Source organism: Paramormyrops kingsleyae, chromosome 7, assembly GCF_048594095.1.
Source record: "Paramormyrops kingsleyae isolate MSU_618 chromosome 7, PKINGS_0.4, whole genome shotgun sequence".
NCBI lineage: Eukaryota > Metazoa > Chordata > Actinopteri > Osteoglossiformes > Mormyridae > Paramormyrops > Paramormyrops kingsleyae.
The window spans coordinates 29506394-29525328 of record NC_132803.1 but is presented as its reverse complement, the minus strand read 5'-3'; the positions used below and the strand labels follow the sequence as shown (position 1 = coordinate 29525328).

The following is an 18935-nucleotide window of genomic DNA, read 5'->3' as shown; positions in this document are numbered from 1 at the left end:
AAAAATATTTCTGCTTCTGGAAGGTGCCACCCGCATATCTTGAGTGTACTCCTCTCTCCTTCCAATCGCTATCAGAGGTGTTGTGACATTTGCTACGTTTATATCCAAACTGATCTGGGAAGACCCTAAACATAAAATATTTGTTTTCAAGTGTAAAACCGGATTGACTTATTTCTTCTTTTTTTCTGCACGGAGGTTGTGGCTGTTTAACAGTACAGTGTGATTGGGGGTGTGTGGGGCGAGGTTTTTAGCTGACAGATATGCCCCCACCTGTCGGCAGCCCTTAATCACAACGAATTGTTTGCAGCCACGCCTGGCTGAGCTTGGAACAGCCTTTCTTGCATCTGCTGAGCCTGTGTAGCTGCTACACCGTCATGAACTGTGGGAAATTTACTAGGATTAGTCGCTTTTGGAGTGGGGGGGCCGCTGCAGGCGGGAGGCTACCCATATCCCCCTATCTCAAAATTTCACTTTGACACAAAGGAAAAGGAGAAAAATGTGAGATGGTAATTTGTCTCCTATGCAACACTGCATTCTCGTAAGAATAGGGCAAGGGACCGCCACAAAAAACCACCGGTGACGCTTCGGGCAAAAGTATTGGCTAATTACAGTAATAACCATAATAAGAGTAATGCTAATAACTGCCACATTGTACAGCACATTTCATGCTAAGATATATGGCCTAAGGGACAAAAAGACCCCTGGGTCTTACTGCACTAGTCTGTTGTTGTTCTGTTCATCTGGTTAATATTGGTAAGAGTCTTGATAACCCTCATTTCTAGGTCTATTCCTTTCCAACCTTAAGACAAAATAACCCTTATGGCCATTTTCTACATACATTTTCCTTCATTTGGTGCTTGCTTCTGTGCTCATTATAGTCATTCTTTAATCCGATTGTAAGTGTGAATCTTTTTTTGTTATTTTAATCATTTAGCAACCCGACTGGCGACTCTTGTTCTGCAGCTAACCAGAGAGGGCGCCAAAGTACACTGACAAATTGGTGTCCAGGGGCCAAATAGATTCTCAGGTGTTTTGTAGTTTGGAAATCTGGGTCAAGGGGGATATTTGTTCCTGGCCAAGCTTATTCTGCGCAAGTCCTTCATGAGGAGATTATGTAACACTATTATAATAATTTGTATTTATAAAGCACTTTTCATTATACAGACTCTGGGGTTTGAGAGGTGCAAATGCAAATGTTGGGCACATGAAAATAAATATTTGTTTTCCCCTTATTGTCTTTTAAGGACAGGGGAAATGGACTCTGTAGATAAAATGTATGGACAGAAGAGGACTTTGGAACTGGCTCTATAAACGGAGGTTTTGGTTTTGCCTTGAAACGCTGGTGTAGGGAATTTCAAAGGTCTGAAGAGACTGGAGACACAGGGATTTGCAGTGCTGTCTCCTTTGGGGATACTAACTTTGTACTTTGTGTCGTATATGGATCAGGGAGCCCTGAAAGTGCAGCACATTCTAAAGCAGCATTAAAGTATCCCCTTAACAGAGAATTACATAAAAAAAAAAAAAAAAAACAAAGGTCACTTTGGCAATCACATGTTGGCGAACAATGTATCCAAATGCACTACATGCACTGTGAACAGAGAAGCAGGACTTTTGTTTTCATGAAAAAAGTCACCCTCTCTCAATAGCAGGAGACATTGTTTTAAGTTTTGTATTCAAAGTCAATGGAGTTAAATTTATGCACGGAGCAAATCGTCAGAACTTGGATTTTTCTCTCTCCTTGTTCAATGGTGACACCCACTGTATTATTTTCTCGTGTCAGCATGTGCTTTATATTGCACCAGTAGGAGCTTTGTATCTTGTTGGGAGAGAATACTGTTAACTGAAAATGCCTAGGTGGCATTTTCCTAAGCTTCACACTTTTGAAAATGTGTCAGTCGGACTAGATGACTTGCATGTAGGTTTTAAGTTCATAACGTATATAATGAAGAGAGTACCTATATATTCTGGGGCCCCTGGCAAAATGTCACCTTGGGCCCCCCTGCCCCCTGAAATTATATAATTTTACATATTAAAAGGTGTCTGAATCTGTCAGGGTATCCATGCTCCTACTGTGCCTCTGAATGTAACTGTCAACTGTGTAAGTAACAAATATTGGGGTAGGCGCAGAGTACTATGGTTTCAAATGTTACACATATTCTGTGAATGGGTTATACTGTAGTGGTTCGGCAAGCGCGCAGTCATTGTTTCTTACCAATTTCCGTGCGTCTAACAGGAGAAACGCTGCTCCACGTAGAGCGCCATGGTTCTCTCGCAGGGTTTTCCGCATTACTGCCACCCAGTGGTAAGTCTTCAAACTGAATCTTTCAGTAGGCTTGGATAACCATTAACGTTATTCGGATGCCGTGACCTAAATTTGGGGATTTTGTGGTCAGGTTATGTATTGTGTCCAATTTCTCGTCTCCACGTTTATGGTATGTATGTATGTATATATGTGTGTGTGTGTGTGTGTGTGTGTGTGTGTGTGTGTGTGTGTGTGTGTATATATATATATATATATATATATATATATATATATATATATATATATATATATATATATATATATATATATATATATCGGATTTGTATAGGCCTGTATTTTATTTACCTGAACATATAATTTACCACTTAACACAAATTATACTGTTCTGCCTTATAATTCAGTTCCAGTGGAAGAATAAAACAATATGAAAGATACAAATGAACTTTTAAATAGTGATAATGTTACGTTAAAATTGCATAATTCTGGAGCTGAATTTCATACTAACCGAGGACGTTAATTAAAAATGAGACCGACTGTTCTTAAACGGATCACTTAATAAAAACGTCATTAAAAAACCGCAGCAAAATGTCACTTAAAGGGGGCAGGCAGGTGATTTAATACGGCGGCGCCCCCTCCTATAATAACGGCCCGCTAATGATGAGCGGAGCGCTAGTGTTCTGTCGAGTTGAGCTACTTTGTCGAGTTAGGCTACCTTAGTGCTAATCGATAGCCCTAACCCTAACCCCCCAAAAACCCTCATCCTAACCTAGGGGTACCCAATCTTATCTGCAAAAGGCCGGTGTGTATGCAGGTTTTTGGGATAACCTGTAGGTCTGCTGTTCAAACCCAGGTGTGAAGACTCGTTCACCCAATCAGTCCTCTAATTAGTAATCTAATCAGGGAGTTGCAGCGAAAACCCGCATACACACCGGCCAGATTGGGTACCCCTGCCCTAACCCAAACCCCTAAAACCTAACCCTAACCCCCAAACGGTAGAACTGCACATGCGCAAAAAGGCTCGATAGTACGTCTCGATAGGTAGCTCAACTAGTTAGAACACCGGCTGCCGCAGGTCCATCGTGTCTTGATGTAATTCAAAGCCGACGCGCTGTCGTGCACCGCGTACGTTTCTCATTGTTAAGGTCTGTGTCATTGACCGGTGTCTCCCTACGCGTTTTATTCCGTTTTCCTATCTATAAATCTGCTCTTCAAGCTGAGCAGCGCGGCTCGCCTCATACAGTAGTTATAGCCGTCGCCTCCCCTCAATGTGACAATGTGCCACTTTCGCCTTTACATTCAACAAGAAGTGCATTAAATCAACGTAGTTGTTACCAAGTCTCTATGAATCATCCACGAGTTATATTTTTTTAAAAGCTTTGAATTGAAGGTTAATCTCACTATACGAAGATCTGAGACATTCAGTGCTTTATAATTTGTATAGCAGGTTTCACTCGCCTCGCTTTTCTGTTACTTACTGTGGCCGTGGATTTATGGCTTCGCTAACAGAGGCCGTTTTACGTCCGGATCGATGCCCCCGGACCGGTTGCGTGACGAGGTTTGTTAATTGATGACCTACACCAAAATCCATTAAGTCTCTGGTGGCAGCAAGGCGTGCAAAAGTGCAGAGCTACGTGCCAAAGCATACCTCAGTGTACTCGAGAAGATTAAGTCTTTATATTATGCATTATTAATAAACACGTTATGATAAGCTTATGGATAGAAAAAATATTTACAACAGTCACAGTGTAGGAAGTTCTAAAATACCACATAAACGAAAAGCCTTAGATTTTATGATATTATCGAAAATCATTAAATGGCATTCGCTATATATTTCTTTCAAAGTTGACAGTAATTAGTGGTAATTTAGAAGCTGTCAGCTTCTAAAAATAATAATTATCGCGGCCTGTTCATGAATCAAAGGAGTATGGCCTGGTTCAGGTTTAAGTGTTGCCTTAAATCTGCAGCATCAAGTCGAGAAATGCAAATTTGTTAACAAACGGGAAGTTAAAATAAATACGAGCCGACGACCATGATGGAGGATTTGGAAACTTAACGTGGACACGGACTGCACACCGCAACATAGCGCTGGTAGGCCTCCCCGTATTTGTAAGCATGTGGTTATGCCTTAAAAATGTTGCCCTTATCCAGTTTTTAATTGTAGAAGCTCTTAATATTTTATTATTCTCACTCTAATTGCATTACTACGCAGTTATTTTAAGTAGACTATAACATGCCGAAACAGAATGCGTTTCAAATGCTCACTAGATATTGCAGCGGTAGGCATGGGCCTATTGTTTTGTTTTGATGCCGTTAGGAAATTAAATGGATGGATGTTTTGATACAAATGTATACAAAAATACAGAGGGTAAAGCTGCAGGTATGTTCACCCCTCCCCTCATTTCCAGTTAATTTGGCCAGTGTTTTTTATGATGGATGCCATGTAAAAGTAGTTAGTGTCTTAACAAGCGGGACAAAGGACATGGCAGCAAGCGGGATGAACAAACACAAGGGAGTTTATTAAACTAAACAGGGGAAAATGACCAAGAGAATTACAAGGGATCCAAACAGGAAGAATAACAATGGGCAGAACACAGGCAACACGAGGGTACAATATTAATGACAGAACTGGGAAGCACTTAAGTACAAGACTCACTAGGCAGCAAACAGGAGGCAGCTGGGAATGCTTAACAAGAGGGCAGGAAAGAAAGGTAAGACTTAATGGGAATCAGGCGTGGCTCATTGGAAATCGGAGGGGCAGAGAAGCAGGGTGTGGCAGATGGAAAAATTACAAAAATTTTAACCTTCTTGCATACTGATGGCGGGTATAGTGATAGCAGTGATAGACTTGCATAAAGTTTATCTCATGAACCAATACATCGATTGATCGATCGATTGATTGATTTATTGATGATTATTGAATTTTCATGCTAGGTAACCTTCCTACCAGCACTCAGTGCCATTACTGCCCACTGAGGGTAGCAGACAACCACAATGTCAGTCGGAGGAAAAACTCACAGGTAAACCATGCTTGATTAGTATAACAATTACCGTTACATTTACCAGACATACCACAGCAAGTGTTCTCTTAAGATCTAAACCTTTTGATTCCAATCCCAGTTAACAAATGGTGTCCCTGTGCTGGATTTAATTTTAAGTCAGTCGATTCACAGACTTAATGCAATTGCCGTTAATGGTTTTACAGTTTGTTTACACATGTCAAATGTGCTGATATCCAACAAATTATATTGCGATAGCAAGGTCACTGGTGTGTGAATGGCACAGAGGGAAATGAGGAGGATAGGCAAGGCGATCATGTTTTACAGTGTTGGGAATGATGTCACATGGTGGGCAAGAAGCTGCTGTAGGGAATTGGGTAGCAGATAAATACTGGGAAACAGGCAAAAAAAAAACTACAAACACAGCAAGCCAAATAAATGAAATGTTAAAAAAACGAGATTGAGGTCCTTCAGCCCGCCCTGCTCCTTTGGGAATTTAATAACTTTGCGTGGGGAGAATTTAATGTAGTAAATCCAAGCTGACACAAGCAAGGCTGAGGAAACAAGTGGCAGGAGACCTGGAGATGTACTGGGACCGTATTTTTCAATCCGCACCACAGCAGGAATAAAACAGGGAACGGCGTGATAAATGGGTGGTGTTGGGCACATGCTCAGTTCCTGCACCAATTTATAACTGTTAGCCTGTTATTGTGTATGAGTGAGAGAGGATGCGTTTTGCTGTCTTTTTTTGGGGCTTTTTCCCTCCAAGACCTTAGTGTACCTTATTTATTTTAGGTATTACTCATTATCCATTTTTGAGTTACGCTGGACTAGGATTAGGCTTAATGACATTACAATAGGCGTCACTGGTAAGACCCAACAAGGAAAGATACCTTGCAGCTGAAATGGCAGGCAAGCCTGACAGTGCGGTGATTAAATAATAAATATTCAGAAACATTTCTTCACCTTGCCGACATGATACTTGTTCCTCGGAATCTGTGAGCTGTTCAGAGGTGGACTGGGAAGCCTGATGCCATTATTGTATTGAAATCTGTATTGAAAGTGGAAACAGTGGACAGATGAGTGTTGGTATGACTGCTGGTGGAGGTTTCATTCACTGTCCGGCCAATAAAGGGAGATGGATCATTTTCTAGTAACTCAAAGGTACTTGAAGGTAAAATAGAAAAGGTAAATATAGCCGAATAGGCTCGCCTTTTATCAGGAAGGACATGAGGCAGTGGGAGGGGTGCTTGGACCCCCTAGATTTAAAAGGACAGGATGATTGGAGCCTGCAATCTCCAGTGGAGCATATTCAAGCAAATGATGGTGGTGGGTGGTGACCAAGCCTGGTCGTCATTTTTTCCATGCGGGCTCGTCGTGTAGAATATGTGCTGAATACCAGGAGGACTCTGGCTGCTCGACAGATGCGTGTGTCTGTGAAATAGCATCAGGGGAAAATCTGGAGGGAAAAAGCTACAGAAATCGAAAGGAAAAGATTGCAAAGCTGAGATGTTGAGATTTTGTTGCAGCCTGTTCTCTGGAGACTGCAAAGCTCGTCGGGTTCCTACAGACTCAGGTGTAGAGCAGTAGCTGTGTAGTGCCGCACCGCGAGATGCATGCATGCTCTTCACGTCCGCTTTGGCCTTTGTCAAGCGGCAGCCGTGCTCCTCGCACAGCTTGGACTAGCCGCCCACTTCCAGCACTGCTTCCTCCTCGTTATGGAAGGCGTTTCGAGCCAATTAAATGTCAACGGCATCACGCTTCACTGCCACGGTCCGGTCTCCCCGCTCCCCTCCCCCGATCGGTGGTTTAAGGACGGCCAAGAATCCCCCCCTTTGCATGGTGTGCTACTCCGTCAGTGTCCCCTCCCCCAAGGTGACACCGGTATTTCCTGCCCCGGTGAATCATCGGAACGGCCAAACGCAGCTCTGAAAATCGCTGACTCGCTGCAGGTGACAGTCCCTAATCCTCTTGATTCTTATACATTCTTAATACCAGCAGCTGAATATCGCTCAAATGTACAAATAAATAAATAAATAGAAACAATGTGTTGTTCGAAAGTGTGGAACAAGAGTGGATGCCACCTAGTGGTGGAACCTCATAAAGATGTAAATATGACGACTTAACTGGTGTAGTTGATGCAGGAGTTGCTGTTCGTTTTCTTTCCATATATCCATGCCTTTTCGATACCACTTTTTATGAAAAAGGTCGTACTAAGTCTGTTGCCACAGGGCTTGAACCTCAGGATACCTTGGATGGGATGTCAGAACATTGTATAGCTGGCACTTTGCCTAATCCTGTATTTTTGATCTGGCAGTTTGAGTCGTCAGTAGGGGTGGACTTACCATATGTTAAATACAGATAGTAGCATGGGGATCCCACAAACTAGGGTCCCCATGAGGACAGAATTTCCAGAAGTTACATTCATGGATATAAGATAATATGATCATTTTTTTTATAGTGACTTGTCTATTACTTGCATTTTTAGCAACAGCTTTCAGGAGAGACAAAATTCCCCTCCTGGCTGTAATGGACTGTTCCGACTTTGAGACTTTCACGCTACCCAGCTTTCTTTTCACACTGGAAGTCTAGTGGTAGGCTAGCGGTTGTTTCACTGCCAAGCAAACTGGCACAAAGTAGCCTAACAGAAGAAGGAAACGGTGCAGACATACAAGACTAACATTACGTCTCCTGTGTCTTTGATACTGTCTTGCTAGGGTGGTAGACAAATTGTGAACAGACTGGAGAGAACAAAATTAAACAAACGTATGAACACAAATCAAGACTAACCAGATGGCCCACTTAGGGGGGAGTTGCATACCCTTGTCAGCCTAGGGTTCCCACAGGAGTTGGTCTGTCCCTGTTTACTGGTGTGTGTTGGCCGAAAATGTCTTCTGAAACCCCGACAAGCAACAGTTTCCCCCCTTTTCTCGCTGGGGTTTCGGTTCTCTGACTTATGAATTACGAAGATGATTAATGATGAGGACGTGGGGAGCCGAGCATTAGAGGCAGCAGACGTTGGCGGCGGCTTCTTATTTTCCAGCTCGCTGATAACGGAACGGGCTCGCGGTCAAAAGCTAATACAGTAATCATTCATAAAAGGCCCTTTACCAGAAAAATCCCATCAGAGGGGCTTCCTTGCCATGGTGGCTCGCGGTCTGAGAGGAGCCTCAAGGTGATTGGGCGCAGAAAACACTATGTTGCCGCTAATGATGCATAAATTTAAAGCGTTACGCTTGGAATGCTGGGCGAGGTATGGAGAGTGACTCTTATTGACTCGATCCTGCCGGGCTTCGACCGCTGATCGATACGGACGAGGGCTGTGTCCATCACGCCAGCTTTCATGAAGCACAAATAATGTACTTCATGGCACGCTGCCTCTGATATTACCCTGCTGCAGTTTAGCAGTGCATAGAGGGAGGGGACATTCATTAAAGGTTCTGGTAGTTATTGTTAAACTGCACAAATCAGAGTAGAATTGGAGTCCTTGATGGAATTGATTTGAATTTCAAGTCAAGTGTGCTTTATTGTCTTACCATCCATATAGAGGTATACAGCAGGATAAATAATGTTTCCTCAGAACCACAGTGTAACATACAGACATCATTGACTGGGGGAAGGTTTTCACAGTGCTTAAAATACAAAAACACAGAACCATATGAAACGGGGGGCTGGACACAAGGGTGGTGCAAAGGGTTAGTATGTAAACAATAAGAGAGACAGTAGCAAAATAACTAGGTTGGTTGAATATAATGGCTAAAAACTGAAATTATAGCTAAATGTATAGTAATTCATTTTAAATGTTATTCTTTACATCTGGTTGCTGGCTGTTATTCGGGAATATCAGGCTGTGGGTACCTGAGGTAGAGTATGGCGGCGTTCTGCACGTTTGATACGGCTTTAGTCAGTCTGGCCTCTGTCAGCCTCTGTGTCTGCGGTCCTGATGTCCAGTGCGAGCTGACATTATCTAAAAGGTCAAATGGGGCCCGAGTCGATGGTGCGGTCAGTCGATTTGCGCTCACTCCTGCGCGTATAGTGCTTTGGACTGACATCTCACACCATCTGTGGGCCAGTGCGCTCAGGGCGTAGACAGGAGCAGATGGAGACATCGAAGCTGGCAGGTCGTCATGTGACCCAGACGCCGGAGACTTGAAAATCCAGTGCTGCTTTCACTGTTCTGTGACACCGAGGAACTGGTTTTTAAGAATTTAGGTTTTCAGAAAAGTCTAGACATCTGGTAGCAATAGTGTGGGAAAAGCAGAGATCTTTGGTAATTCATTCCTTGGCGAGCTTGCCTCTGTGTGGATGTGTTAACGGGAGGGAAATTAGGTGGCAGCAATTACAGAAATTAATGCAATTAAAGGGGGGAGGGGTGGTAATTAAAGATGTGACACATGGAAGTGAACATCTGGAGCAGGAATATAGTAGTAGGTCCTGGTAAATGGAGAATGAGGCTTTGGGACTGACAGTCTGTGCTGTACTCTGTCCTGTCACTTACTGCCTGCCCGCAGCGGATAATGGGGGGGAGCCAGAGAAATGGACTGAAGGGGGGCCAAGTCTTATAAATATTTAATTTTAATATATTCACTTTTCACTAGGTGTATTTAATAGTTTTTTTTTCTGTCACGCATTCAGAAAATTGCCAAGTTAAATTAAAATGCATACATAAGTAGCATCTAGGAGCGAATAACAAAAGCTGGGTGCAGTTTAGCTATATTTTATTTTTATTATTTAGACGACGGGCACTTTGGTTGTTTACCTGTTTCTGTGAGCAGGTAGATAACACCAGTTTAATTACATTTAATGTGGTTGCGTTTGTGGACGTTGAATGATATGTATACTTTGTTCCCAAGAGGAAATGTGAACATTTTGATCAGTTAGGCTGTAACCTTCATGCACTAAAACTGGGGGGGGGGGGGGTTCGTTAAAATTTGTTGTCTTAGCATCACCACTACTATGCAGATTTAATTAACAGGAACCACTGAATAGTAGGTTAACCCAGTTGGTGACTTACAACTCAACCATAATTCCCCAGCAGTTTTGATCTGGAAGCTTAACACCATAACGGGTAGGCATTGTGTACGTCTGCAGTGTTAACCTGTAAAGAGCTGATGCTCTTCAAAGATGCTTTGGGGTTATGGTTAGTGAGTTCGTGTCCCCCTATAGGAATGGGTTATGGTTAGTGACATTGAAGCTGTGTTACTAAGTTACTCCAAATCACCCTACAGGAGTGGGTTCTGTGACAACTTTGCTCAAAGAGGTTCACCCCAGTGACTGTGTTCACCTCAACAAACTGCGTCATCGCAAGTGTCGCAGTCAGCGTGTAGCTAAATGCTGAGTGTGATGAGAGGATGCTGGTGAAAGCAGAACACACCAGGGGGCATTGAAGGGGGGAGCAAACAGTCTGAGTAAGCTGCTTGGATCTGGAAACAGTTCCGTTCTGCACCATTCCCCCCAAGTCTTGCTTTTCTGTTTTTTTTTTGTTTGTTTTTTTTTTTGGCAACAGATTTAACCTTCCTTACGGTGGGCAGGTGAGATGTGAGTCTACGAGAGTTAAAAGGACTTTAATGCATGCCTCTTAAACTCTCCTATAATAAGGCCTTTAGTGAGACCAAAATACTGGGTACTTTTGTCAAATCCGAGAGCAGCAAATGAGGGTCTCAGAGTAGGTTTCTTGTTCTTCTGCTTATTGTAAGATAGGATTAAATCAGATGACCCTTCATTTCCCCACAGGGGGAACAGTATTCTTAGTCCAGCAGTAAAGATAAGCAGAAAAGATACAGATATACAGACGATAATAAAAATAAGCACCAGATAATATGCATAGTATAAAGGGTTGATAGTGTGTGTGTGTGTGTGTGTGTGTATATATGTGTGTGTATGTATATGTGTGTGTGTATATATATATATATACACACACACAAACTTTTACAGAACACTGAGTAAATACAATAAAATAAAGTACAGTGAATACAGCTGGGGATATAACTCTGCAGAATGACAATATGGTGCAGAATGTATACAGCAGTGTGACATGCACTGTGCCAGCAGGGCAGCAGTAATGAAAATACCGGTCCAGTGTTCCGGGTGGAGCAAAGATGGAGATCGAGGCTTAGACATTAAAGATAGAAGGTTTGTGAAGTTCCTCCCAACCGCCTGGTGTCGGACGTGTCGGAAGAGGAGGTGCTGAATAGCTGAATGGGAATAAAAGTGTGTCTGAAGCTCTCGGGTTAGCATCTTGGGAGATGAGCCTATGGCTGAACGTGATACCCATATAGTCTGTGCTGCAGCGAGTGAACCTGTCAGCATCCTCTCCACGCAGCCCACAAAAGAGGCCCCCAGTCCATCACCTCGAAAGCAGTCCTGCTGGGCCTGCGTGCGTTCCTGCTGAGCCTGCGTGCGTTCCTGCTGAGCCTGCGTGCGTTCCTGCTGGGCCTGCGTGCGGTCCTGCTGGGCCTGCGTGCGGTCCTGTGACCACATCCTCACAGAATTGGTGGGGATGGGATGTAATTGAGCAATGCATGGCTGTGGGCATCGTTGACATTAGTATAGAACAAGTCCAACGTGTTTTGAGGAATCCCAGACATCCCAGATTAGATCTATTTTCCTATCAGCACACCATCATAGCCGATAAAGGGTGTGATGAGTAGCCAGTTGGTTTCATTCCCTCAGGCAGATGTGCTGGTGGAAAAATGTAACAAATCTTTAGAATGGATGGAAAATGAAAACTGGGAAAAATATTACAACGGCATCTCTGGATTAAATGTTAGATAGTGTAGTGAGGTGTCTGCACAACCACAAGGGGGCAGTAGTGGGTGGATGAGCGCATAGCCCAGATAGGCAGTTTTTATCATGACAAAACACCTGGGTGAAATTTGGAGAAGGGAGGGGGGAGGTAACTGGAGGTGAGGTGGGCGGGACCGAGTGATGCAGCGTGGGAATTCCGGTGATTTAAGGCTGACTATCTGCATCCTAACTCTGCCGAGGTGTCAGTGAATGGAGGGTGTGTGGACACTTCGGAACGTGGTCATCCTTACAGTCAGTGACTACAGCCGGTGTCTCTCGCAGTAATGTGAGGTTCGACCCCCTGGCACGATCCAGGGGGTAGCAGTGACTGCTTGGCAGCTGGTTGAGCCGTTTCCAGCCGTGCGTAAATGAGGGCGGGGCCCCACGCCGCCATGTTGGCCAGCTGTCCAGCACATCGATCCTGAGGTTGACAGGTGGCTGCTGTCCAGGGTGCCGCAAGTAGGACAAGCCACCTGTGCATCAGCCGGAGAGGTGATCTGTCTGTCTTCTCTATCTTATACAGTATATCTGTCTATTCTAATGTATAGACCAGGGGTGGGCAATCTTCTCCGCAAAGGGCTGGTGTGTATGCAGGTTTTTGGGATAACCTTTAGGTCAGCTGTTCAAACCCAGGAATGAGGATTCTTCAGCCAATCAGTCCTCTAATTAGTGACCTAATTAGGGAGTTGCAGCTAAAATCTGCATACACACCAGCCCTTTGCGGATAAGATTGGGTACCCCTGGGATAGACTGACAGATAGATTTTATTGATCCTAAGGGGAAAGCACATCACTGCTAGTATAAGAGGAGCTGATTCTCAATGCTTTGATGTCACAGAGACTGAGATTTAAAAAATACTAATTCTGGACATTAGCATCACTGTTTCCTACTTGCCTGTTGGAAATATGTAATTATAGTGTTATTTTAATAGACTCCAAGCGTTATATTGACTAATCATACACATGTGCGATGTGTGTAATTATAATCTAATTTTTCAAAGCATCTGCACTAAATGAAATACAGTGCAAGGTGTCATTAGCAAAAGAAAAGGAATGAGAAAGGCACTGTGCGGGAATAACCTTGTTTTGTGAAAGAAGGGAATATAATGAGTAGAGAAAAGTAATCTGCACCCAAAGTCCTGATGTACAGAAACCAGCTTCATGATCCATAATACCAATAATCCATCAGCCGTGACATGGCTGGGAAGTGCTATTTGTACAAACCTGCTATTATTCAAAGCTCAAGGATTTTTGTAATAAGAATTAAAAAAAAGAACTTTTATAAAAATGTCTGAATGATGGTGAGAGAAAGAAAGATTTGCAAATTTTTAACGACATAAAAAAGGGGTAAGGTACTGCATGTGAAGCTTTAAAAAAAATCGATTCACTTTAGTGGTTGCTAAGGAACCGATTATCCGGAGCAGAGTGAGTGGCAGGTCCGGCTCGGAGAGGGTCTTTCGGATTCCGGGAATCCATTAGGAACTGAGCCACTGGCACTGAAACTTCCTCAGAACCTGAAAGCAGATTGATTCACCCCCAGCATGAGCTGAAGTAAATATCAGAGGGCCCATCGGGCTGGAGGCCTGCTTCCCTGCTTCTTCATGTCTGTCTCTGTCTGACTCGTCAGATAAGCAGCACAGAGGGACATAGACAATTTGGTGGTGTAATGGCGAAACAGCCCATACGCGCTATGGTGACACGTCGTCAGGAAAGACACGGAACACACTGATGAGCTGGGTAACCTGCAACTGGCCACCCTCTTTGGTAAAGCTTTACGATGCTGAATTTACCCTTGCACCGTCGAAGATATGAATTGGCAGAACAGAGTATTACATTTTTATTGAATCTTAAGTTCATAGCCGTGACTTTTATTGTATATTATCCTTCATCTTGAGAGAAATGAGTGTGGCCTTCCTTCTGATTAGAGTACCCTGAAAAAGATGACCTTTTCTCTGTTATATCATCGTCCTCTAATCTTGGATCCAATAGAGGCGTTGGGAAGGCATAGCAAAAGTGCAATTTATAAATGGGACAGAAATAGCCCAGGAGAAGGAACCAGGAGTCCATTGGCTGAAATCTGGAGAGTTTTACAGTGTTTATAAAAGCACATCTGCGTGTGGATAATCTGTTAACTGGGACAGGCTACTGAGAAAAGTGTTATTGAAGTGTGGGTTTGATCAACCCGAATCATGCGACAGGCAGTACACATACACGTCATATTCGGTAAATCAAGTCATGTCGCATTTTTCCTCTCTGATCCCATCTTAAAACCAAACTGAGGTGAGTGACCTCAACATGCCTGAGTTCGGGCTCATTTATATTCAGATGTGAGACAGCTGGAGCAGAGGAGAGGAAAGGGTACGAGCCACACAACTGGCAGAGGTGGAAAGTTCATGTTCCCATAGTACAAATCCAGACCAAGATTTTGTTTCATCAACCAGTTGAGTATAAAGAGTCACATTCACACAGTACTCAACTGGTTGGGTAAAACAAAATCTTGGTTTGTATTTGTACTTTCTGAACCAGAACTTTTTGATCTCTGAAAATGGGCAGAAAAAAATTTACAATGAAAAAGCAAAACAATGAAAGTTCCACTTCCAGTCCAGATGTTCAGTTTCTCTCTTATTGCTCCACGGTTTCTTGTTTTAAAGCCTTACAGATTATACTGCAGTCATGGGTTGGTTTCCTGGCTTTTTGTATGTACGGAGTTGACCTCTTCTCCCTGTGTTTGTACTGCTTCCCTCCTGCAGTCCAAACTCATACAATTAGTTGAAGTGATGTCTATGAATTAACCACATGTGCGTGTGTAACTGGGCTTGTACCCTTGTGTCATCCTTGGAATTTTTGGGTCGGAACAGGCCTGGCATCCACTATTACCACTGTTTTTCAGGATGGCCCAGCTAGTCTCTGCAGATGCCAGCGTCAGGAAGAAGGCAGCCTGATGTGGAGGGAGGAGTATGCAAAGTTTTCATCATGCCTGCGAATAACTGATCACTCCGCAGGTGGAACTGTGTCATGTTTGAGCTCACAGTAGAACCATCCTATCTTTTTGCCAACCAGGCCTTGTTTGTTTCCATATTTGTTTTTGGATAAATTGTGTGTCTTGGTGTTTACCAGTGCTAAACAGTCCTCTTTCTCCACTCCCCAGACACATCTTGTTAATAGGATCAGACATTTTTAGGACAGTCTCCAAGTAACTGCTATGTCTCTCTTCCTCTCGTAACTATAGTGATTTTTATCACGCATTGTTGTCACAAAGTGGCAAAACGAAGTGGTTCAGTGCAACGACTGCCAAACACACAGCAACACGTATGAGAAATTTCCAGTTTTTACTTCTGCATTAAGACCCACATCACCCTGCCTTCAGTTGCTGCCTGTTTCCGAAACACTTCATTAGTAATAATTCTGGGCGTAATGACCTCATATACAATTGCATTTCTAATGAAGTTATCTGACTCATTTTTAACAAGTATCTGTTCAGTCTTTAATTGCTCATTCAGAAATACCCAGTACCAATTAATACACAAAACATATGAATATTTAAAGTAATTTTGTATCACGACTTTTTGGAATTAAGGATTAGAGGAGCTTGACCTAGATTTATATCGCTGTAATATTTTGCTAACCTTTTGTACCCAAGGCAGTGTTGTGTGTTTTTCTATTCTGTTTATATTATTAGTGTCTATTTTCAGTCTTAGTAATTTAAGTAATTTCATCATGGTTTGTTTGAATTACATTTTATGGGACCACCTAGTTAGCGCCCAGCACAGCCTGCGCTAATGGTTTACAGGGAGTAGCAGTGTGGCTTCTTGCTGTTGTAGCACGGCGAGGTTATGCTAAAAATGGTAAGAACACTCACCTAGCCTTACTCTGCGAGGAGGCTGCCTCCCCTACATTCCCATCTGCAGTGACGTGATAAATCTCACATTTACGCGAGAGATAGGAGGGAATCAGATTTTAGCTCATAGCCTCAAGGTGCATTGGGGGGGGGGGGGGTATCGCACAGAGGGCAGAAAATTCAGTGTGACAGGTGTAGGCAGTTTATTATCCCAGGGTGACAGGATGGAAAGATTATCGGCAGCACAGGAAGTGCGGTGCCCCCAAGAACAGAGAAAGGCGCATCATCGTCATTTGTCATTTGCGATTGTCATCTCTACGCTCGTTGCTCGTCTCGTGGCCCAGCCCTCTCTCACCACACATTTATCCTCATCCTCCCGCATCGCCGCCCCAACCCGTAAAACCAAGAATATACGGCCACTGCGGAAAAGGATGGATGACCTTGAGATGGGACCCTTCCCATAGTCTGGGACCTGATGGCCCGTCGGCGCTCGAGTCCGGATGGATGCGTGGCCGTGCTTCGTTATAGGGGGAAAAAAACAGCACAGCGCCAACCTTTGTTAAGCTGGAAATGGAGTCCGTTAGCCTAAACACCTGGCATGATGACTGTCAGACTGAACCTCATTTAAATGCCTATCTTCATGTACCTGAACATCTGCAATTATATCAGGAAAACCACCAACTGCTCTGCAGACATTACTGTAGAAATATGCACTCAGTACCCTAGAGTGCATGTTAACCAAAAGCCTATAAGAGCCATGGTCCCACTCCTTCCTTTACTGACATCAGGGGAAATGAAAGAACATAAATTTACAAACAAGAGGAGGCCATTCGGCCCATCAGGCTCATGTGAAGAAAAGCTAATTTGGGGAAGAGCACTTACACAGTCCAGTTCTCTAAACAAGATCTCTAGTCTGGCTGTGTGCTGACTGCCCCCTACTCTGTGATTGGCTGTCTGCTGACTGCCCCCTACTCTGTGATTGGCTGTCTGCTGACTGCCCCCTACTCTGTGATTGGCTGTCTGCTGACTGCCCCCTACTCTGTGATGCCTCCCACAATCCAGTAATGGATCCCTTCTCTACTACCCTGCTAAAGCTAAAGAAGAACTGGTTGATCCTTTCTAAAAAATTTGAGGACTATGACGATCAAATGTGTCGGTCATCTCGGGACCCACAACTTAACCTGCTTTCCAATATGTGACAATATGTGTGTTTTAAAAGGTTGTTCAGCGATGGTATTACAGGGTATTCGCTGTGGTCATCTGCATTTTATGTAAGCATTTGCACAGCTTTAAAAACACACACAACTGGAAGGTAAGAAGCAAGATAGACACACACTTTCATTTAAAACTAGGTACGTTTTATTGGGAAAAGAAGAATGCTTTAAAAACAATGAACACCGGTCTGTGTCAGTGGCGTAGTATGAAGCACACTGAAGAAAGCGAGAAGCAACGGCAAGATTGACCCTTTTAAGTCACTCTAAGACAATACTAGCACTAATAAATTATTAGCTACAGTTGTTTGTTGATTAGCAATGGTTTAAAATAGGACTATAAATGTAACCATTGGTGATATTGGTTGTATTTAGTTGTATTATAAAGAGGGTTGCTTTAAATCTGTCGTGTTCCTTGTACTTGGAAGCTTGTTTATATGATCTTAAGGTAGTCTACTCACTACTAAAAATGTTCAGTACTAAAAAATTCAGAACGATTTATTCCAGAATTTGACCGTGGCCATAGATTGCACAATTCAATTGAACATGTCAGCCCACCCAAGCACACCTCCTTCCCTGCCAAGAGCCAAGCAGTTGGACATAAAAGCACGTAATGGTGTCTCTCAATCAATCATCGCCATCATCCGACCCAAACAGCTTTCTGGACAGCTTCCAGGCAATCTGACAAGGTGCACCAGGAGTCTTGAAAAAACCAAGAAGACAAAAATCTTTTGCGTTAGAATGTGGTGCAAAAGGTAAATGTTTAGCTTCACTCAAATTCTGCCAAAAAGATGACACAGGAAACACTTCAAGCTTCAGGAAGTGAGGTCATATGTCTGAGGTAATCCGAATGTTTCTCAATACCACTAATGCAAAGATTGTACTTGTGGTCTTGGCAAGACCAGCCCTGCTAACTTGCCTTCCAAGAATGAACTTGGGCTGCATTGAATCATGGGATTGGTCTCGTTCGGCAAGGATGCAACTGATGTGTACTAGATATTTGGGGCAGGGTAAAAATGACATCTGCGTGATTTTACCATCCTCTGAATATCTGTTCTTAAGTATTGGACCTGGTCTTCAGCAATGGATAATGACGTAAAATGGCTACATGAGGACACAAGTACAGTTAAGTATGCATACTGAGAAACACCCTTCGCTTGTTAAGTCATGACTTTGAAACATGTGACATTACTGTATCTGGGGCCAACCTGGGTACAAGCCAATATGTTTTAATTGATCTGAAAAAGAAAAAAAAATTGTTCCTAAACTTCTTTCCATGCAAAGAGAAAGAGGGAGTTGCTGTATAAATCAAACAGGCACTTCTCAAATTTTTTATGTTTAGTATTGGGGCGTGCCGGTACACAAAATTCAAAGTTGGGTACAAAGCATGGTATTGGGTTCATGGTTCAGTACAATTTTGGTACAGCAGGGACAACAGAATTTGTTCTGAGATTATTTATTATTAAGACCACAAACACAATTAATAAAAATTGTAAACCAAAGTCATGGCTGAATAACAAAAGATGCTTATTTGCACATTATAAAAACATATATAATATTTGTAAATCGAAAGTTGTCTTATTTGTAACTAAATTTGCTTAAATGCCAAGGAGAGACCAATGATACTTTTCAACTAGCATACAGGAACTGAGCCGTACGTAAAAGAGTCTAGTTAGAATGCAGTTCCAGCTTGCTTTGGTTTTCCACTGATTTACTGTGTTCTGTTTTTCGCTAGCAAATCTGTCTGAATCGCTATCTCATGTTAGCATCAAATGCTAGTGGAATTAGCATTCACTTGCGTAAATTTCCATTGTGAATCCATTCCATTCAGCTGTTCTATAA

At 43.0% G+C, this 18935-nt stretch overlaps 1 long non-coding RNA gene across 1 annotated transcript; it reads left to right on the top strand.

Annotated features, from left to right (window-relative positions):
* The first annotated feature begins 3381 nt into the window (after positions 1 to 3381).
* On the top strand, positions 3382 to 17368 carry LOC111853968 (uncharacterized). The gene is made up of 3 exons (XR_002840567.2): positions 3382 to 4351; positions 5195 to 5280; positions 14935 to 17368. It is a non-coding gene; the product is annotated as an uncharacterized lncRNA (long non-coding RNA).
* Positions 17369 to 18935: the final 1567 nt, after the last annotated feature.